The sequence below is a fragment of the Castanea sativa genome, chromosome 11, assembly GCF_040712315.1.
Source record: "Castanea sativa cultivar Marrone di Chiusa Pesio chromosome 11, ASM4071231v1".
Lineage (NCBI taxonomy): Eukaryota > Viridiplantae > Streptophyta > Magnoliopsida > Fagales > Fagaceae > Castanea > Castanea sativa.
Genome location: NC_134023.1, coordinates 33,259,554 through 33,283,090, shown reverse-complemented (window position 1 = coordinate 33,283,090; position 23,537 = coordinate 33,259,554). Strand labels below are relative to the sequence as shown.

At 31.4% G+C, this 23,537-nt stretch overlaps 1 pseudogene; it reads left to right on the top strand.

Moving 5' to 3' along the window:
• Window positions 1-4,548: 4,548 nt before the first annotated feature.
• On the top strand, window positions 4,549-22,749 carry LOC142615259 (disease resistance protein Roq1-like; annotated as a pseudogene).
• The last annotated feature ends 788 nt before the right edge of the window (window positions 22,750-23,537 follow it).

Below are 23,537 nucleotides of genomic sequence, written 5' to 3'. Positions count from 1 at the left end.
ATCAATTTTATTTAATCAAATAAAATATTTCTACCCTTCTTACCTCTTCTTCCATATTGGAGAGTTGTGGGTACTTGATCTTAATTTAACTCCAGTACTATTTGCCCCTGCAAGAACTTTTAAGGGGAATAAAGATGAAATTTTCTCTTACAAACTCTTTACCTTCTTTTCAAGAGCATATAAAGTGAGATAAGATTTTAAATCTTTTTTTTTTTTTAATAATCTTTGTTTTTGATAAGGAGGTAACTTCTTAATCGGATAAAGTTTGAATTTAGATGATTTATACTTAAACTAAATCTCTTCCAATCATTGTTGGTTGGATAAATATTTCATATTAGTATAAAGAAAGAAAGAAAAAAAAATCGGAATTTGTACTAATAAGGATAGACTATTTTTTAATACGTTTTTTAATTTTTTTATTGAATTAAAGTACAAATGAATGGATATTTAATTAAAATTGATAAACATCAATGATAGATTAAGATTTTGTGTACATCCTAAAAATTGATTAAGTATTAGAGTTTAAGTTGATAATAACAATTAAGCTTCTATTTTATCCAAAATATTGCAATTTTTTTAAATCTAAACAAAATTATGCAATTGTTTTACGTGAAGTTAAAAAATTATGAAAGTGTGAGCTGATTTTATTTATTTATTTTAAATAGAAATTATAAGAGAAAAGATAAGAACAAAAACAATATATTTATTTTTTTTTAAACCCAACTAGAAATTTAAGAAGATAAGAACAAAAAAAAAAAAGATATATATATATATATCTATTTCTTTTAAAATCTAAAAAAGAGTTCTGCAATTTGATGAAGCCACCTGGCACGACTAAGGCTTGTAAGCCAAACTTTTATTATATAGTATATGATTTTTGAATAAACTATTTATTTTTGAGAATATATTTACTAGTAAACTACAATCCTTATCCTTACACTATGTCAATTTAGTATGTTATCCTTCAATTGTATTAATTTGGTCTCAACTTTTCAGTATAGTGTCAATTTAGTCCCCGTAGTTATCCCTTTGAATGAAAAAAAATATGATGTGCCAAATGGAGTAATAAAAAATGATTTTTTATGCCACATTAATTGTCAATTGTACCATCAAGTTTAAATAAAAATAAATTAAAAAAGACCCTAAAATTTTTGTTCAAACCCTCAAGTAATCGTTGTGCTTTCATGCTGACCAATGATTAAATCGATGGTTTTTCTTATTGTTTCGATTTTTTCTATGTTTTAGCCCATCTAGGTCTTCTTGGATTGGTTTGAAAATAGCTTTGGTTTCGATTTTATTGAAAACTAGTTGCTAATCCGTGCCATGCATGAGAATAGCTATTGAAAGAGTTTTAGGGAAAAAAAGTTATTATTTTTGAGTTGGAGTAATAAACAAAAATGCATGAAATTAAAAAAAAAATGATATTAAAAGAAATAGCACAAAGTTTTATTACTTAGGTAGAAGAAAGCAATGTTGTTTTATTTATTAAGATTTTGTGAGAAGGAATAAGAGACAGAATGTTGTGTCTCTAGTTTAGTGTGTTGTATATATAAGTATATATAAAATAGGTTGTAATATATATGCTAAAAGCTGAGGTCATAACCCTTCAAATTTAATATATCAAAGATGCATATTGAAAGGTCAAAACCCTTCAAATTTGATATACTAAAAAGTGTCTATTTGAAGGTCATAACCCTTCAAATTTGATATACCAAAAGGTGCCTATTGCTCGAAAAAATATTTATTGAATTAAAAGGTGCTTATTGGCCGAAAATGTGCTTATTGATCGAAAATATGTCTATTAAATGAAAATGTGCTTATTGACAAAAAATGTGCCTATTGAAAAATGAAAAGATGCAACTGTTCAATGTTTTTAAGTGTATATATGACATTAATTTATGCAGCCATATGACTCAATGATATATATATATATATATATATATATGTATGTATGTATGTATGTATGTATGTATGTATGTATGTATGTATGTATGTATGTATGTATGTATGTATGTATGTATGTATGTATGTATGTATGTATGTATGTATGCATGCATGCTAAATTAACTCTTTAACTTTCTTTAGATTTTATTTCAATCATTTAACTTTACTTTCGTTCAATTTAGTCCTCTAAGTTTCAGATTTATTCAATTAAGGTCTTTTCATTAAATTTTGTTAATTTTTTTGAAAAAAAAATTTGGAAAATATTTTTCAATCATTAATTGATTTTTTTAATTTAAAAAGAAGAAAAATTTATAAAATTAGAAAAATTAACCACAATATATAACAAAAGTTGATGGAAAAACCTTAATTGAATAAATTTGAAAGTTAGAGAACTAAAATGAACAAAAGTAAAGTTAGAAGACTAAAATGAAATCTAAAGAAACTTAGAAGATCAGTTTTGCATTTTTACCATATATATAGAGCTTAGAGAAAATTCAATTAAATTCTAAATTGAATTTCAATTAGAGTCAAATTTTCCGCCATGTGTTCATATAAGTTTTTAATTTTTTTGGGCAATTGAATATTGGGTGCAAAAATCGAAGAATCTAAAACCAATTAAATTCTAAATTATATATATATATATATATATATATATATATATATATATATATATAAAATATGAGAAGCCATTACATATTTTAGAAATGTACGGTTTAAAAAAAGCGTAAGCTAATACCATGTGTAATTTGAGTTTTTTTTTTTTTTTTTTTTAAAAGAGTATAATTTGCACTATATAATTATGATTGTTTTTAATTGTACCTGTACATATGTACGGTGCAACACACTAGTATATTTAAAACTAAAACTAAAAAAAGAATCAATTAATTTCTAAATTGGGGTCTAATTTTGCGTTGTGTGTCCAATTTAACTTTCTTAATTTTAGTGCACCACAATAATAACATTGCTTCAATCTCAATACAACAACCAAACTAATCTTGAGATGAGAACCCTATAGAAATGTGTCCCATTACATTGATCTAAGTGAATTTTGTGTGTGTGTGTGTGTGTGTTTTGAGCAGATGATCTAAGTGGAATTTAAACCAACATTCTGAAACAACAAATACTTATTCCTGCCCATTTCCATTTGATCACACCGTGTGGTTTTGTCCTTGTTATAATGTACCCCGTTTAGTTCCTTGCCTATTTTACAAGCGAGATCATGGTGAAGACGTACAGGGTTCTCTACCAAAAGTTTCATTGTTGAGTTCTCTAAAAGAAGCATTACTGATTCAAATTAAAAGTATAGGATAGCTTCTTTTTTTTCTATCTAATTCTTAAATGAAATATCTTTTCCATTTCCAATTGCTTGATAAACTAAAAAAAAAAAATTAAAACAAAGAGAGAGTAGGAAGATACTAAACACGTAAGTGCCTTTTATTATGCTATTGCTTGATAAATTCTTTAACAATAACATATAGATAAAAAGAATGAGATTTTATGGTAAAAGAAGTGATAGAAAAGAACCCACTGCTAGAACAATCAGGCCAGCATTTTCATGTCGGAGAGCAAAGAACATAAGCAACATTTTTTTAGTCATGACCTTATTACTGTTGGTTATGGAGAGGAAAAAAATAATGTCAAAATCAAGATGGGTCTCAAAAAATAAACAGAAGAAAAAGGGGGAAAAATAGAGGATGAAATTGGCCAGTGTGACACAGAATTGACCCATTTCAAAGTAAAACCGAGTTCATAACGTAGATTTTGAAGAAAAAAAAAAAAAAACTAAGCTTCTTAAGCGGTTAAGCAAGATTTAACACGAAGGCACAAAACAAAGTCATAGAATTGACTAATCACTAGGTGAAGGTTAAAAAAATTATAATTAAGATATCGCCAAAAGTGATCGCTAATCACGTGAAGTAGCTAAAGATTGAAAGTTTCCTATCTATGAATCTTGGTAATAATAAAACAAAAGATCAACTTGATGGAGTTGCAAAGCTTTTTAGTTGCAAATGCTTAAAGAGACTTAAATTATATAAAATATAATTAAAAGATAACATAAATATATTGACATCACAAAAAAAATCAAATACATAAAGTTTATAATTTCCTTTTATTAAAATGAATATTCAACTCAACTTTAATTTTTATAGTTGCAAATTTTTGTTGTGTGCATAGTATTACTTTATTTAAAAGAATTTTTTTTAATACTTTAATTTTTATTGTGTCTAAAGCATTACCTTAATAAAAATTTAATTCAACTAGAATTTTTTGTTATATGTCTTTAACACCATTTTTGTTGTTATTCAACTTATCGGTCATTATAATTGTGTTTCAATTTTTAAATTTATGGTAGACAAAAAAAAATCAAAAAAATTATATATAAATTCAACGCAATTGATTTCCTACGATATAATATTTTTCAGTATATATATATTCAATAATTTTGTGGTCGGCTCTTGCTAGGACGTTTCCTCGCTGGCCACTTGCGTACAAGTCTGCTTTACAAAAATAAAAATGATAGAATAATGATTGTTGATTTGACCAAGAACAGGGGATTTAATGCCTACCCTCTCCCATGCCCTCTTCTCATCTCTCTCTCTCATAGGAACTTCAAGCTTTATAGTCACTGCTACAATTCCATTTCACAAATATGAAAGTTCTCATTTTCACAAGCATTAGCGGAGCAGGAAAAGTTGTATAAAAGGTTTGAATTCTCTTTTTTGCTTCACCCCTCAATTAGTAAAAAACGAACGTCAAATAGTTTTCTTCTTCTCTAACTAATTATTTTCTTCATATATTTTATTTCTTCAGTTTTAATTGTACGTAGTACAAGATTCATCAGAATATTTCAATGGCTTTCATGAGCACTCCAGGAGGCAATTCGTCATTAGCTTCTTCTTTAATACCTCGATGGAAATATGATGTTTTTCTTAGTTTTAGAGGTGAAGACACTCGTAATAGTTTTACAGATCATTTATATGATGCTTTGCAATGTAAGGGTATTTACACATTCAGGGATGAAGAAGAACTTGATAAAGGAAAATCTATTTCTCTAAATCTCTTGAAAGCAATAGAAGAATCGAGGTTTGCTATTATCATTCTCTCAAGAAACTATGTATCTTCCACATGGTGCTTGGATGAACTTGCAAATATTATTAGATGCATGAAAGAAAAAGGATTGATAATTCTACCAGTATTTTACCATGTAAATCCATCTGATGTACGAAAGCAGACCGGAATTTTTGCGCAAGCCTTTGATGAATACCAAAAACGTTTCAAGGAAAGCAAAAAGAAGTTGGAAGCATGGAGAAGTGCTTTGAGAGAAGTTGCCAATCTCTCTGGTTGGCATTTACAAGACAGGTAATTTCTATGACAAATATATTTCTTTTGATAATTAAAGGACAATCTTCTTTCATATATCATGAAGTATATAAATAGCAATTAGAATTTAGCATGACATGCATGACTAAATATTACAACATATACTTGTTAAAACTTTGTTGTATTTTCTGAAACCGGACAAACTACTAGAAAGTAGTAGTTTGTGACCAGTGCTTTTAGGACTTGGGGAAAGCTCCTTTGCAATTATTAAAAAGGATCTTGATTCAAGAACATGATCTTCTATGAATTATAAAATGATTAGGATTGTTATTATATTCGTCATATTTTTTGCGTAAATTACAATCACTCTTTGTGGTTTGGCTATTTCACAACTTAGTTCACAAAATTTCAGTTACTATAAATATACCTCTAAATTTTGGATTAAAATGAAACTATGTTAGGATTCTGTCCAACTCAATAGAGTTTGTATTTTCTGGACAAAATAATCTCTCGATTTCATTTCACTTCTTCCTCTTCCTCCAAAATCTAATTCGAAAAAGAAAAAGAGAACCAACATTCCATTATCAGCAAAAATTCAATGAATATGCTGTAAAATTAATTGGAGGAGTTTCTAATACTTTCTAATTAATGACTATGAATCCGCTGTGAAATGAATGGAAACGGCCAAAGGTACTCTCCATGTTAATTTGGCAGTATAAAAAAAGCACAAACCAAAGAAAAAATAGCAGCAAACACAAAGTAGAAAATTAAAAGTTGCATATGTGCAACCCAATCAAATCCTTGAGAATTAAGAACGACCTAAGTAAAATTCTTAATAACCAAAGGAAACCAAAATTAGAAATTGCATCACACCCAAACCAGTCAAGCTGGTTTTAGACCCAATTGGTGAGTCCCAAACCAAACAAAATCAATCCAAAATCAAAACCACAACAAATAATCACAAAAACCGAACCCATAACCATAACCGTGACAACAAACCCAACCCCAAACCTCGATTCAAACCCCAAGGCTAGGCCAAACAAATTATTGCCTTATTGGTCTACTGGAAAACATGAATGAGGTGAAAAAGGTCTTCAACGGTTCAACCACTTAGATGCCAATGAGGATGACAAAAGATTTACTAGTTGATTTAACTAGAACTCACAAAACTTAAAAATTTAAAGGTAGTTGAGCTAACTTTGTTTGCTAAATTGTGAATGGGCATTCTTAAAAAATATAAAATTGTGAATAACCTCTTCTTTTTTTCTTTTTTTTTCACTTCTTTTGGCAAAATAAGTTTACCCACATAGCTCCTTTCTCTCTCTCTTGTGTGGGTGTGTTTGTTTCTTAAAAAAAAAAAGTTTACCCACAGAGTTTTCAAGTCAAAGTCTACCAACAAAAATGGTTGACTAAAAAATTAATAATACAGTGAGTTGTCCGTTTGGGATCCACTTATTTTACTGAAACTGAAAATTTTTTGTTGAAAGTACAGTAGATAAATGTACAAGTTAATTGAAATAGTACAGTGGGACCCATGAATAGTACCAAAAAGTGCAATAAGATCCATGAATAGTAGTAAAAATAAGCTGAATAATAAATTAAGTTAGCAAAATAATTCATGCCAAACACACAGGAAGAGGGAATCAATTATTAAAGTCACACGATGTGTCTGTTTGGCAAATATTATTTTTGCCAACCTATTTTACTATTCAGCTTATTTTTGGTACTATTTGTAGGTCTCACTGCACTTGGTATAATTCATGAGTCCTATTGTATTATTTTAGCTAATTTTTACCTTTATTTACAGTACTTTCAGTAAAAAGTTTTCAATTTCAACAAAATAAGCGAATCCCAAACAAATCCAATGCTTTAATTTTATGGACAACCATTCAACAATTTCCCTAGCTTATCCATTTTAGAATATAAGTCAATTGAAGTTCAATTTTGGAGACATTTATAACACTTTTTATAACTCAATATGATGCTTTAAAGGTCCAAAATTACCTTTTGCCAAATTATAGATTGGATTAAGTTCATAGTGGCCATGTAAATTGTTTTTAAAAAGATTAACCATATGTTAGGATGGAAGGAGTGAAAGGAAGAGTAGAGCGGAAGATAACTACAATAAACTAAATTTTAGTATATTCTAATCACCTTCCCCTCTATTCCACTCTCTTCTCCCTCCATTCAATTTTGGCTCAATCATTTGTTTTGAGTTCCATAGCATCCTTAAAGGCTAAAAGCGCATTTTAACCATCTTATTCACAAATCAATTTTTTACATAATTTTGAAGAAATAGAGCTTGTAGGTTTTTATAATTGACATTAGTCCACCAAAATAGAAATTCAAAAACAACACTTAAACGAAATATATATATTTGCTAAACAGGTAAAAGCTTATATTTGTGTTGGCACAAAGGCTTGACTTTTATAATTGTATTTAGCGTGTTCAACTTAAATATTCCAACAAAGTTTCTCTCAACGATCAAGCATAAAATGAAACTCACTTTTTTTTTTTTTAAAAGTTCATGTTTTGTCAATCAAGGAATCGGTTGATGGCACTTGCTTTTCCATCCTGATATCTTTACAGCTACTAGCATTCCCCGCTTTTCTCCCTCTTTTGTTGCTTTTAATGATGTTTGTATTTTTTTAAAAACAGTTCTACAGTGGGGAAGAATCACATGTCATGGCAAGAACTACAATTGTCCCTTTATAAGTAACTAGATAATGTCCCACACTATACGTGGATGTTTGGTAATTTCATTTGAAATTTCTTAAGACCCATGTATAAGGGTCATTCTACAGTACCCACTATTTTTTTAGTGGGTACTGTACCCCTTTAAATCTTGACCATATATTTTACATGTCTTAATCCTGACCATTTATTTATTTTTTAATGAAAACTAGTTACCGAATAAGCAGGTAATGTATAAAAGCAAAAACACATTGAAAAACAAACAACAGAGTCTTTTCTTTCTCGCGTTCTTCTCACCCAAACTGCAAACCTAGCAAGAGTTCTTCTTCTTTCACCGGTGGCCCAAGAGAGAGAAGGAATTAGCATTCTCTCCTTCAAGAACTCTTTCAAACCTGACGACCCAGATTCTGTCTCCATTCTCAAGTGGGTCTCTATTACCGACCTGTGACTGTGAGCTTTCTTCAATTCTTTTTACTCTTATTTTTTTTAAGTCTTATGATCTTATCAATTTGTATTTGATATTGGGTCCTTTTTTTATATCCTAAAATTCCTAATCTCTACATGTTTGACGGTCCTTGGATATTCAAATCCTTGCAAAATCTTAGGTCTTTTGCTTATAAAATTTCAATCTCGTCACCTCTGTTTCAAAATCCTCTTATCCATGGCTTAGTTCCAATTCGATGCTGGAACCAACCAAAGTCAAATAAAGTTGAACTTAACTCCTGAAGAGCAAGCAGAGGTAAAGCAAACAGCATTTGCTTCAGCCTTGGCAGAAGGGAAAGAGGCTACAGTGATAGAGTTCTGCTCACCAAAATGCTGGCTTTGCAATTCGTTAGTTGATTTTGTTTTAGAGGTGGAGGGTAGAAACTTAGATTGGCTCAACATTGTCATGGCAAATGCGGAAAATGAAATGATCTTATATATAAAGACATACAAATTTTGTGTCTGGTTTTAGCTTGGTCGTTGTATACAGTTATCTAGCATTTAATCAACAAAACCATGGGGTTTCTTGTTATATTATTTTAAGCATATTGTCTATTTCTTGTTTAAGGCTCTTATATTGTGCTAGTGCCATTCTGTTTTTGTGGAGTTATCACTGGTAGTCATGAGAATGCATTACCAAGTTGTTTGTCCTGCCGAGTTTGACATTACGTAATTTTGAACTTCAACAATTACTGAAGTTATTAATAATTAGGAGGCACCAAGAATATACCTCTTGGAGAATCCATGTTGTCTATCAACTTTTAGACTTTTGCAGATGATTAAATATTGAGAGAAATATCTGGGATCATTCATGTGTTGCACTTATTTGTTTGTTTGTTTTTATTTATTTATTTTAATCTCTTGCAATTGCCTGAGAGACCCTTGATCATTTATGACATTTTTTCAGTATTCCACTTCTCTATCTTGACCTTAAGACCTATTTAATCACTTCTCTATCTTGACCTCAAGTAAATCTTAATTGTGTTCCATTGTATCATATGGTTTATGATGGAAAGCATATACCAGGTTTAAAGTCCTAGTTCCAGGATCTTGCTCTTTGATAACAAAAGGCCGGTATGACTATGTCACTATGTCTTGTCTGTTTTTCAGATGATGAAAGTGTTGAAATTATGAGATTTTTATTAAATATTTGGCAAATTTTGGAACCAGATTCACACATCTAATTTGTTGGGAATAACGTTTTTGTCACAATGAGTATGATTATTGTTCTCATATTGAAGGATTCCTGAAGTAACTCGGTATTAACATCCCAACAATTTTTATCGTTAGGGCTTTGTTCTTGATGATATTGACTCCATTCTTGAGGGTGGAAAAGTTATAACAACCAAATGATATTGTCCTTGAGCTTCACATAGTTGTTTATCTTCCTTTTTTTTTGGTGATCTCGTTGGGGCTTTGCTTAAGCATAAGTTTGTCCTCAAGATCCCTCCCCCAGTACTTGTGTTTTGCAGTTTCTCTTCAATAGCAAAGTAAATAAGATTTGCCCCGCCTATATTTTGGGTTTTTGGAGAGATTTGTCTCTAAATCTTTCAATTGGGTCTTATTCATTGGGGATTTCAGCTGTTTGGCCCTTCACAAAGGAAATTGAATCTCTCTGTTTGTTATACAATCTTAATTGCATTACCTAAGAAGTTGATTATGACACCTTTCAAAGAATTTCAGAGTAAATAATTTTTAATTGTATGTGTTTTGTGTGTGGCAGGGCATAAGTTGTGGGATGGCCACCAATTTGTGCCGAGTAAATACTGTTGGGACAAACCATTTAGGTTGGACTGGATTCCGAACTAGGACTGGTGCATCATTGTGAGCCTCAAGGAAGTCTTGCAAGATTCTGGCAGCTTCAGAGAAGACCTGGTTCAGTGGCATTAACATCACTATGATGAATCTCCCTCAAGACTACACAACATACAAATAAATTAGATTAACATCACTTCAAATTTCTAACATATATTTTCTCAAACATCTTCAGTGCATTTCACAACTCAAACCACAGTAGTAACATAGGGAATGATAAAAAGGCACGGTCCATTTGTAACAAACTTCAAACTGAGAGATTTTTATCAAGCTAAGAATCATAGTTTTGTTTCAGTGAAAGAAACTAAGGAATAAGAAATGGATACTCTTAGGCAAAGAAATCAAGATCAAAAGAAAAAATCAAAGATCTAGTATCAACATTTCCAAAATGCCAAAGCCAATAGACCCATACACACAACAATTACAAGAAAACCCATTTTCATTCAATCACAATAGATTCGGCCATATTGCAAAGTCCTAATTTTCAAACTCAAGCAAAACCATCAAGCTTTACACTCAACAAGAAAACCCATTAATCAAGCTAATAAAAAAAAAAAAAATTCAATTTCCATACACATAGCATCACAGTTTTGGCATAAAAATCCAAAAAAAAAAGGGTAGAATACAGAAAGATGAACTAAAACTCTATGAGGCATTTTAACAAACATCTTCAATGCTCACCCAAAAACCAACTTTAAAAATGCCAATAATAACAGTTATTGCTAATTCCAGAAATCCAAACAAGAAAACCCATTCATCAAGCTAATCAAAACTGAAACAAAATGTTAGTCATAGAACAAAATCTCATCCCTCTCACCCCAAAATCAGTGAGCAAACAAGAGGAAAAAAAAAACCCACATAGAAAAGAAAATAAATTAAGGAGAAAGAGAGGGTACCCGACGACCACTAGCGTTGGTGACGTTGTTGAGAAACTGCTAGAGATGGTGGTGTTGGGGCAAGCAAAATCTTGGTCACGGCTAGACTTGAGAGAACGAGAAAAAAGAGGGACCTTAAGAGAGGAGAAGGTTAGACCGGCAAGCATCGCCGGTGGTGGTCGGTGGGCCTCGGAGGCTTCCAGTTGTAGCCATGGTTATGGAGATTAAACTTGTTGGAATAGAGAAAAGTTTTGATAATTGGATTTGGTGAATCTGAAGACAATAGAAAGGGGAGAGGTGAAGAAAGGTAGCCCAACACTAGGTGAGACACAAATCGATGACGTGGCAACTAGTTACAACTGTTGGATTAAATTAAAGGTTGAGATTATGAATCCAATTTTTCTTATACGAAAGTACAGAACGGTGGTACTACTCAATAGGGAATTCCATAAAAGTGCACTGACATGTGATATTGGTGTTGCATAATGTGAGGATAGTACCTTTAAATGTGAGAAAAAAATAAGAGAATTATGAATGTGATAAAAGTAGTGGCGGAGCTAGGATTTTAGTCTAGAGGGGGCAAAATTAAAAGACGATATTAAAAGTGAAATTTATCTAATAAACATTAATCAACAATAATAACAAAATAAATAAAAATTGTAGGCAAATATGAATATATTTCATATTATTAAAATAAATAAACAAAAACAACCAATTCATAGCTACTAAAAAATTTACAAACTGATGGAGTAAAAATATGATTAGTGTTACTTAAAAAATATAATGAATAAATGTTTGAAATTATTTTTTGTGATTGGTGACATGCTAATTTGTAAGACATAAGTAGTAAAATTTGTAATATCTCTAGCATCATTTAAAGATAAAATGTTGTGAAAAGTATCATAAATAGTAACAATGATGTAAATAATGATATAAAAAAAAATAGTGAAATAGGTGGTTTGGTCACTTTCAAGTTTCAACAAGTAGAAGCTTTTTTTTTTTTTTTTCATGTGACTACTAATACAAAAAAAAAAAGGAGTCAAGCGGGGCAAGTGCCCCCCCTCACCCCCCTCTGGCTCCACCAGTGGATAAAAATACAGTCACATGTGATGTTGATATTATGCAATGTGAGGCTGGTACTATAAAATGTGAGAAAAAAAACAAGGGAATCACCGAACGTGATAAAAGTACAGTCACATGTGATGTTAGTACAATCAAATGTGATGCTAGTACAGTCATATGTGATGTTGGTATTACGAAATGTGAGACTGGTACTATAAAATGTGATAAAAAAAATAAGGGAACTATCAAATATAACAAAAAAAATAGTTACAGGTAATGTTGGTACTACGCAATGTGAGGATGATACCATAAAATGTGAGAAAAAAAATAAGGGAACTACCAAATGTGACAAAAGTGCAGTCACGTGTGATGTTGGTACTGCGCAATGTGAGGATGATACCATAAAATGTGAGAAAAAAATAACAGAACCATCGAATGTGACAAAAGTACAGTCACATGTGATGTTGGTACTGCGCAATGTGAAGATGATACCATCAAATGTGAGAAAAAAAATAAAGAAACCATAGAATGTGACAAAAATACAGTCACATGTGATATTGGTACTACACAATGTGAGGATGGTATCATCAAATGTGAGAAAAAATAAAGGAACCATCAAATGTGACAAAAGTATAATCACATGTGATGATGGTACTGCGTAATGTGAGGATGGTACTATAGAATGTGAGAAAAAAAAAAAAGGGAACTATCGAATGTAACAATAGTACAGTCACATGTGATGTTGGTACTGCGCAATGTGAAGATGATACCATCAAATGTGAGAAAAAAATAAAGAAACCATCGAATGTGACAAAAATACAATCACATGTGATATTGCTACTACACAATGTGAGGATGATACCATCAAATGTGAGAAAAAATAAAGGAACCATCGAATGTGACAAAAGTATAATCACATGTGATGATGGTACTGCGTAATGTGAGGATGATACTATAAAATGTGAGAAAAAAAAAATAAAGGAACCATCGAATGTGACAATAGTATAGTCACATGTGATGTTGGTACTGCGTAATGTGAAGATGATACCATCAAATGTGAGAAAAAAATAAAGGAACCATCGAATGTGACAAAAATACAGTCACATGTGATATTGGTACTACACAATGTGAGGATGGTACCATCAAATGTGAGAAAAAATAAAGGAACCATCGAATGTGACAAAAGTATAATCACATGTGATGACGGTACTGCGCAATGTGAGGATGGTACCATCAAATGTGAGGAAAAAAAATGGAACCTTCGAATGTGACAAAAGTACAGTCACATGTGATGTTGGTACTGCACAATGTGAGGATGGTACTATTAAATGTGAGAAAAAATAAGGGAACTACCGAATGTGACAAAAGTACAGTTACATGTGATATTAGTACTACACAATATGAGGATGGTACCATCAAATGTGATATTTTGGTAACCTAGTATAGCAGGTTGACTACTAGTGGGTACCATACCCCCAAAAAAAAAAGGGAGGTACACTAGAATTACCCTATATAATACTCATTTTGTTATATAGTATTTATGATGTTTCTCATAATATTGCTAAATGCTTTGATGCTTAATTTTCTAAATTTATATTTTATAATTTTTCCTTATCCTAGAACTAGTTTCCAACTATTGAGTGAGTTTTTTTTTTTTTTTTTGCTAATCTATATATATGAGATTGGAATTTCATAGTTATTAAAAATTTCTAGGAGTCTATACCATATTATAAATTTTATATTTAAAATAATAAAATATCATCTAGATAAAAAGTAGAGCTTAGTTCTAAAACTGAACACTTCTTCAACCCCTTCATGCTCAACACCAAATCCTAAGGCCCCAATCTCAAAAACTTTTTTCATAATCTAAATGAAACAAATTTATTTGTGTACCAACATAAAGAGAACGTAAGCAAACAAAGAAAAATTGGCTAGAAATACTTTCATTTATCACTATTTAATTGCCTCTAATAGGGCCGTTATATCATTTGAAAAAAAAAAAAAACAAAGAAAATGCTAAAATTTAAGAAAAATATAAGCTAAAATTGGGAGAACTGGTCTTGTATTATTAATTTTACACATGAGCTTTGTCTTTATATTGAGAAGTAGAGCACACTAATTAACTTACCATCGTATATCAAAACCATAACAACAAATTAAATAATTTGAAACTAATCCTTACAAACTGCAACAACTATAATTAACAACACTAAGAAAAGTAATAGAAAAAGATACAGGTGGATAAGTATTATATGTGAAAGATAGATGAGAAAGAACATAAAAATTATGTGAAGAACTACTTAATTGTAGCTTTGATGGACAGAACTAATAATATGACTGTAGTTTGTATACCATTTGCGCATTATTCTTGAATAGTTGCAACTAAACTTGAGGTTGCAACTAAAGTTGAGATAATTTTGATTCACAACAAAAAAAAAACTCCATAATAATCATCGTTTTTTACTTTTTTGGTCAAGGCTCATGCCAATGCCACACTAAATAGTAGTCCAAAATTACAAAGAAACCAATAAATTATGAGGGCTAAAATAGAATAAAAAAGCACCTAACCTATGGCATGAAGATAAAAGGCTATGGATAGGTGTATATAAAGTAGAACAAGCGGATGAGTTGAAAATGGTGAGTGGAAACACGAAAAGTTTTGTACTTTGTGAGAGAGGAAAGTCTTGAAACAATGAACTGAAGAAAATAAAGAGATCTTATCTTTTAAATTTTAAGTAGTCTTTATCTCTAATGTGACACTTGAGAAATATCCTAATACAATGAATCTAAGAAAATAAAGAGTTCTTATCTTTTAAATTTTAATTAGTTTTTATCTCTAATGTGACACTTGAGTAAAGAATTTATGTAAAAAAATTCATTGTCAAAGAGTGAGCCATATGGTAGAACTTCATGCTCTTTCACATGAGGTCTTTGCTAGCATGATGTCTCTGCTTATATATATATATATATATATATATATATATATATATATATATATATATATATATATATTGATTGATTGATTAACAAAATTTGATGGATCTATATTTCAACAAAATATAACAAAAACTATAGCCCTAAATATCTTTGTTTGAAATATGTAATTGATATAATATACCTTTCATATATGAGATGTTATATCAATATTGCTTGAGCAAAAAAATTCAGGTGTTTGCCAAAAGCCTTGTAATTTAATTAGTTGGCACTTTCTGGTATGTTGATGACATTTGGAGTTGAAATTCCCCTTCCTTGTTGTAACTATCAAACTTTAAAAAAAAAAAAAGTATTTTTGCCTAAAATTTTTCTTCTTCCCATGGGTATTTATTACTAATTTGGACCATCATGTAATTATTGTTTTATCTTTTCTGCAGGCATGAGTCAGAATTTATCCAACATATCGTACAAGTGATATTACATAAATTGAGCCCTAGTTTCTCAAGCATTACCAACGACTTGGTAGGAATAGATTCTTCAGTGGAAGAATTCATCACTTCATATTTAGATCTTGGGAATAATGTTTGCATGACAGGGATTTGTGGTATGGGAGAGCTGGGAAAGACAACTCTTGCTAGAGTTGTTTATGATAAGTTTGGTAATAATTTTGAAGGTTCATGTTTTATTGCTAATGTTAGAGAAGATTCTAAAAAACATGGGTTGTGTCGATTACAACAACAACTTCTTGCAGACATTTTAGACGAAAGAAATATAGATATAAGGAATGTATATCAAGGAGTTGACATGATCAAGAATAGGCTACGTCATAAAAAAGTCCTACTTGTTCTAGATGATGTCAACCAACTTGACCAATTAGAAAAATTGTCTGGAGAGTATGGCTGGTTTGGATTGGGGAGTTGGATCATCATAACAACAAGAGATGAACATTTGTTGGTCCAACATGGAGTGCATAAAATATATAAGCTTGATGCATTAAACAGTGATGTTGCTCTAAAACTTTTTTGTTTGAAAGCCTTCAAAAAAAAGCAACCTGAAGAAGGATATATGCAACTCTCCCAAGAATTTGTATGCTATGCTAATGGCCTTCCATTAGCTCTTGTTACTTTGGGTTCCTTTTTGTTTGGAAGAACAATGGATGAATGGAAAAGCGCATTGGAAAGTGTTAAAAAAAAAACCTAAAAGAGAAATATTTGATATGCTTAAAGTCAGCTATGATGGACTAGAGGAAATGATGCGAACCTCAATCGACACGCTTTGAGACCCAACAAAAATATTGGAATACTTGCCCAAGAAAGCTAAAATTCAGATTTTTGATAGAAACCCTGACACAACGTTTATAATCGAAACGCGAACCAAAGGTATAAGTTGACATTGACCCAATGATTATAAAGAATCACGAACCAAAGGTATAAAGTTGAACGCCACAAGGAAGAATCCTTGATAAGTTCACAGTTCTTGAAGAACCAAAAGAGAGCAAAGCCTCACATTTTCTGATTTTTATTCCATAATATTCTATGAAAAACGTTTACAGACTTAAGGGCCTATTTAAGGGCTCCATAAAACTTGACAGACAAGAAAATATATTCTAAAATAACTTCTAATTGATACCTTACCATATCTAGAATCAAATTTGACCTAAAAAGCATTAAATGCACCTAAAAAATAAGGAAATAAACCACCTAAACCTAAAATAACGTTTTTTACATAAAAATACCAAAATTAATAAATTACAATAATTAAACAATAAATTGTGTCCTACATCAGGAAATGTGGAAGGAAATATTCTTGGATATTGCATGTTTCTTTAGAGGGAAGAAAAAAGATCGAGTAGTAGAGATATTAGAGAATTGTGGTCTCGATGCAAGAATTGGTATGAGTGTTCTCATGCAAAAATCTCTCATAACCGTAGAAAACAATAAATTATGTATGCATGATCTACTACAAGAAATGGGTAAAGAAAAAGAATCATGTAGAGAGCCTGGAAAGCGCAGCAGATTGTGGCTTCTTGAGGATTTGTTCCATGTATTGACTAAAAATACGGTAAGAACAGTGGCAAAGATAGAATTTTATTTAATTTAATTTTGATGAGGTAAAGTTAGAATTTTATTTTAGTGAACAAGATTGATTAGGTACAATATCATACTTTCCGTCAATAATTTAGTTTTCAAAAAAAAAAAAAAGATTGAATAGATAAGTGGTTACCTAAGTACTTAATTAATGGAATATAGAGTACAAAATTTCATTTAACATGCTAATATATTGTCGTTGGAACATTTCTTGTATTTTTAAAACACAATGTAATTGTGTCATTATTCATAAATTTGAATTCATCTTTCTTGATTTAATCAACCAATCATTCATCTCTTGATTACTACTCAAAACAAAAGGCTACATTTTTTATTTATTGAAACTTCATTCATGGGCTCTTTTTTTTTATTTTTTTTTAATCACTTTCAAATAATTTTGTACTTTTTTTTTTTTTTGCCTTGTTAGGGTTTTTTTTCTCTCTTTTTTTTTTTTTGAAGAGAAACTTGAAAACTACTTTATAACAATATTATTGATTCCGTTCCGTTCCGGCCGGAACGGCCGGAATTTTTCGTTCCGGTATGCAAACCGGTACCGGGATACCCAACGTTCCACCTCGGGCCAGATTTCGGGCCATTCCGGTCCATTCCGGCCATTCTGGTCCATTCCGGCCAATTCCGGCCGAGATGTGAATTCCGGCCAGTACATGATTTGGCCTATGGAAAAAAAAAAAAAAAAAAAAATTTTTTGATGGCTAATATTATGTTATAAATTTTGTTGGCTTATTAGTTATTAATTATTATGTGCTTATGTAATGAGTAATGACTTGTTATAAATCTTCTTATTGTTTGATGTTGTATTGAGGTTTAAGACATAAAAGTTAAGACTAAATGTTTTGTATTATTTAATGTTTAGTTATTGTCTTGTAAATCTTCTTATTGTGTGATGTTAAATAGATGTTATATTGATGTTTAAGACTTAAGAGTTAACACTAAATGATTTGTATTATTTGAAATTTAGTTATTTATTTATTAGAATTGATAATTTTATGTTTTACAAGAATATATATAATTTAATTTTTAGGAACCTGAAACACCTTAAAACGGTACGCCGAAATCGGCCGGTACCGAAATATTCCATTTCACTGGACAAACCGAAACGAGGTCCGAAACGGTATTAATAACAATGCTTTATAAGAAGAAACGGCTATATCAGCTTGAAGCACGTAATAAAAAATGGATGGAATATCCTCTATCCAAACAGCACAATCCAAGACATTAAGAGATTGCCTAGCTAGACTATTGGCAAGCAATGTTTTGAAAATCTTGTGTACCAAGCAATACTCTTTTACACTGGGAAACAACAATACCAAGGACACACCCATTTTTCTATCAAATTTTACAACTTTTCTACTTGTGTGATTATATGAATGATGAAATAACAGTAATGAGTTCATGTAATCAGTAGAAAATGTCTATCACTTGTGTCACACAAATCAACAAGTTGTAAAATTTGGTGTATACCTAAATTTAGTAACTTGAAAATTAAGGGTGTAGATATTTTCATCTCCTTTAGCACAGTATAAACTTGAGTAATTCTAGTATTCATATATTTTGTTCTACAAATAATTCACTGATTGTATGCCTTTTATTCTAAGGCAACAGAAGCAATTCAAGCCATAGTCATAAACCGTTACCAATGGGACAGAGGAGATTGGACCTTTGAAGCCCCCTTTTATGAATGGGAAGTACCACATTGGAACATTGAAGTCATTCCTGAAGCTTTTTCAAAGATGGGTAATCTTAGATTGCTTATAGTTGACAATATGTCTATATTGAATGGCCTCAATCATCTTCCGAATGACCTAAGAATTCTTGACTGGTTTGGTTATTCTTCAAAAGTTTTACCGTCCAATTTCCAACCAAAAGAGCTTGTTGAACTTAATTTACAGTTTAGCGAAATTAAATATCTTTGGGAAGGAGTGAAGGTAATTTTGTTCTTTTAACTGTCATTTTATTATTTATTATTTTTTCATAAGTAGTGCAATAGACGTAATGACTTTCACAACAATTAAGTTCACAAGTTTTTACTAGTTTTCATATAGGTTTACTATTGACATCACTGTTTTACTTGGCAGTAGTGAAATTTTGTATGTCTCAAGACTTACTGTTTTTAGTGAGGAATGGCTACAATAATTTTCCTTAATTTATAAACTTATTTATCTTATCAAAGTAGATTATATGCTTAATACTTTTTTTTTTTTTTAATTGGGGTTGAACAGTATTTAGACAAGTTAAAATGCATGGATCTTAGTTATTCAGCGAGGCTTTTTCATACACCTGACTTCAATGGGTTTCCAAGACTAGAGAGACTAATTCTTAGTTGTTGCACTAATTTGGTTGACATCCACCCATCTGTTGGACAACTCAAGAGGCTTGTTGTCTTTGATCTGGAACACTGTGAATCTCTTACCAATCTTCCCAGCATGTATACTGAAATGGAGTCCCTTCAAATTCTCAATCTTTTTGGGTGTCACCAACTCAGGGAAATTCCAGAATTTAATGGAATTTTAAAAAGCCTATCAAAACTTTATTTGGGTAGGACTGGTATCAAAACACTACCCTCATCAATTGAGTGTTTGACTGCCCTCACTTTATTAAATCTAAAAGACAGCACAGATCTCAATTGTCTTCCAAGTAATATGAATGGTTTGATCTCTCTTGAAAAGCTCGTCCTTACGGGATGCTTCCGTCTTTACGACCTGCCAGAGAGCATTTGGAAAATAGAGTGTCTGAAGGAACTTGAGTTGATTGGAACTTCCATTTGGAAACTTTCCTCAGCCAATGATGTCTGGAAAGATCGATTGAAAGAACAATTTGTGCAGAATATACCCTGTAAGTTTTACAGACTACCTAAATCGTCAGGACCTTCTTATGATGAGCTCAGCCGTAGAGCAGCATTTACAATATTGAACCGTTACCAACAGGTACTCAGTTTTCTCTCTCTTTTAATTGAGTCAAATATTAAAAGTTAAAGCTTACCACTGCACTTTTGGTGCGGTGGTGTGGTCACTCTACAATTATAAATGCTTGTGGGATGTGAGGGGTAAGAGTCAGGGTTCAAGTTTTTAAGGGAGAGTTTTACACACATATACACTTAGATTAGGTTTGAGTAGAAATTCTATCTTATATATATATATATATAAGTTAAAGCTTTTTCATGTAATTATATCAAATACAAGCCGAATTCGAGTTTATCACCAAACAATATTATATATTCATGCTTGACTTATTATCTTGTTGAATAAGCTTGAATTTGTTAATGAGTTACTTGATTAACTTATTCTTTTTCTATATATAGTAAAGTCATGACTAAAATTTTTTACTCTTGTAAAAATAGGTTAGTGTTAACAGGCACCATAAGGTGCTTGACAAGAAGCTATTTTATGTCACATCATTGTACTTTAAGTCAGATTTTTGATCAATTTTATATGAATTTTTACTACAAGTACACAGTTTATATTATCATTTGATATCATAAAAACTTATTTAAAAATTTTTATAATCCAATTTCAAGTACACATTAGTATGTTTGAGCTTGACTCATTCAATAGTTAAGTCTAAACTAGGATTTGAATTTGACTTGTTTGCTAAACAAACAAACATAACAAGCATTTTTCCGAACCCATCTCAAGCTGTTCTTAAACAACTCACTTCATTTACAGTCCTGCTCAAATTGTTAAATGGTGTATCTTTTTTATTTTTTTATTTTTATTTTTTTTGGGTACAGGGATTCCTTCATGGAAAAACTGAATTTCAGACAATTATTCCCGGATATGGAATTCCGGGGTGGATAACTTATCCATTTGGAAGGGATTCAATAAGGATAGCGCTGCGTCCAAATTGGTGTAATAGTAAATGGATGGGATTCATTCTCTCTGCTCATATCTATGTAATTGAGGAAAGATTTGGTCTCGGAGTTCGTGTGAAAGCCCTTGGTGACATTCCTCACAGTCAATATGCCTCTAAAACTTTCTTTAGAATAACAGCCTCGCCGCCGTTCGCTCACTACAATTGTCTAATGTTTTTGTGTCGTGATGATTGGTTTGCTGCTGTTCCAAATGCTGATCAATGTAGTCTGATTGAGGTCGTATTTGAGAACTATGGCTCAATAAGGAAAGTGATGCATTGTGGGGTTGGTTTGGTATACGAGCAAGATGTGGAAGAGTTCAACCAAAAAATTGCACAAACTGGGGAGTCACCGTGTCACTACGGGTTGAATGATGAGGAAGATGTGGAAGAGTTCAACCAAACAATTGCACAAATTGGGGAGTCACCGTGGCACTATTTGTTGAATGATGTGTAAGATGTGGAAGAGTTCAACCACACAATTGCACAAACTGGGGAGTCACCGTGTCACTATGGGTTGAATGGTGTCAGGCGATGCATTAAGGAGGTAACGATACTGAACCTAAATGTATTAAGGAGCTTTTCTGTGGCAATGATCATCTCAAAAATCCTTCTTGTTACATGTCTAATTTTTTTTTTTTCCCTTCTCTGTTCAGCTGGTTTTGTGGCTAGCAAGTAAGTCCACTTATTTTTCTGTTTACGCACAACCAGTCCCAATCATTTTATACATTCTGTGTTCCTGAAAATTAAACTTAGATTCCCCTGCATGAGTTCTTTTTTTTTTGCTGAATCCCCTGCATGAGTTCACTGCCAATTGTCTAAGCCTCTACATAATCATCATTGTTAAAATTATGGTTACATGATTAAAATCACTATTTTCTAACAGCATAACTTTTGCGAGAATTAGTAATTTATCAATCATTAATTTCAACAAGCTTAATAACTGGTAAAACCTTATTAGGCAAGTTGCGAATATGATATAGAAAAGAAATACATTCTCAAGCTTCACTGCTCTAAGGATTTTGCTAAGTTAGATGCATGGTTCAGTCCTAGTTTGGCATCCTACATGTAAGTGTCCAAGTATTTTGCTATTTTTTTATCCACCTTGTGCGGGCTAATGCAAGAAAAGTTTGCCAAATAATTTTTTACACATTAAAAACTACAAACTGCATAGCACCTCCTTCTCTAGCATGTTTCTATATACTTCATAGCCATGACTTCTAGAACAGGCATGAATGAACTCCAATTACACTGATTATTAATGAGTGAACTTTTTATTTTTCTTTTATAGTACCATACTAAGTCAAGTTTTTACATCTATGCAGGTTAGGACAATTGACATATCTGCAGAAGACAACACTCATGTTTTGTTTATACTTTGACTGGTTACTAAACAGGGAGGATTTCCATAGGGTGAATTTCAAATCAAGCTACTGCTATTTGAAGTTCATAAGCATTTCTGTCAGTCTGACTATGTTTTGGATTTTTTTTTCTTAATAAAAAATCCTGGTATGTTGTATTGAATTCATATTTGGCTTCAGTTATCATAATTTGAAAATGTAATTGAGTGACAAATCCTTCCATCTTGTTTCATAATGACAGTATAGCCAGGATCTTTTCTTTTATTTCATGTATAAGGGGCTCTAGTCCTTATCAGATTTGCATCATATGGTTTCAGTTATAATGATTTTCTTACAATGAAGTTCAATTGAGGCTACTGTTATTGGACAGCCTATATGCTGTACATTCGAGTAACTTATATTTCTCTTATGTAGTGTATTTGAGTTGATGTCTATGAGAGCATGAGTTGTGAGTTTTTGAGAAGTTAGACTACTACTTTTTATCAATCATGCTATATAATTAGGTTAGCATTAATTCAGTCTTCAATCTAGAATATTTCCTTGTAATTAAAAGTCAACAAACACTGTTGAAAGCTTCAAACAAGTTCACTCTTGAAGTAATCTTCTTTCTGGGACTTGTCTAGTTGATAGTTATGGTCTAGCCATGATTTTGTAAATACACGACAACAAAAAAGCTTTAGTCCCAAAAATTTGGAGTTGGCTATGAATCCTTTTATCTAATTGGGAGTCCAGTAGGTGGCAGTTTTGGCCTTTTTGTATTCTTTAAGTCCTTTGGATTGGATTTAAAGACAAGGTCTAGTGTACAAGCATTTCTGCTTACTCATGGAACAAGTTTTAGAAATTCGCAAAAGAGGATTATTCATAAAAAAAAAAATCCTTTCTATGTAGTTGTCCTCTCTCTCTTTCCCTGCAATTTATTGATGTTCAACTTGATCATAAAGCTTGAATATTCTGAACCCTCTAACTATTTCAGACTAGGCTAACTGGTGTCAAAGCTATATTTTGTTAAAATTGGTGGCAATCGAAACATTCTAGGCTTGTAGACTAAACTGGTTTTGAATGCTTAGATGGATTTTTATTGATGTTTCAGGTGT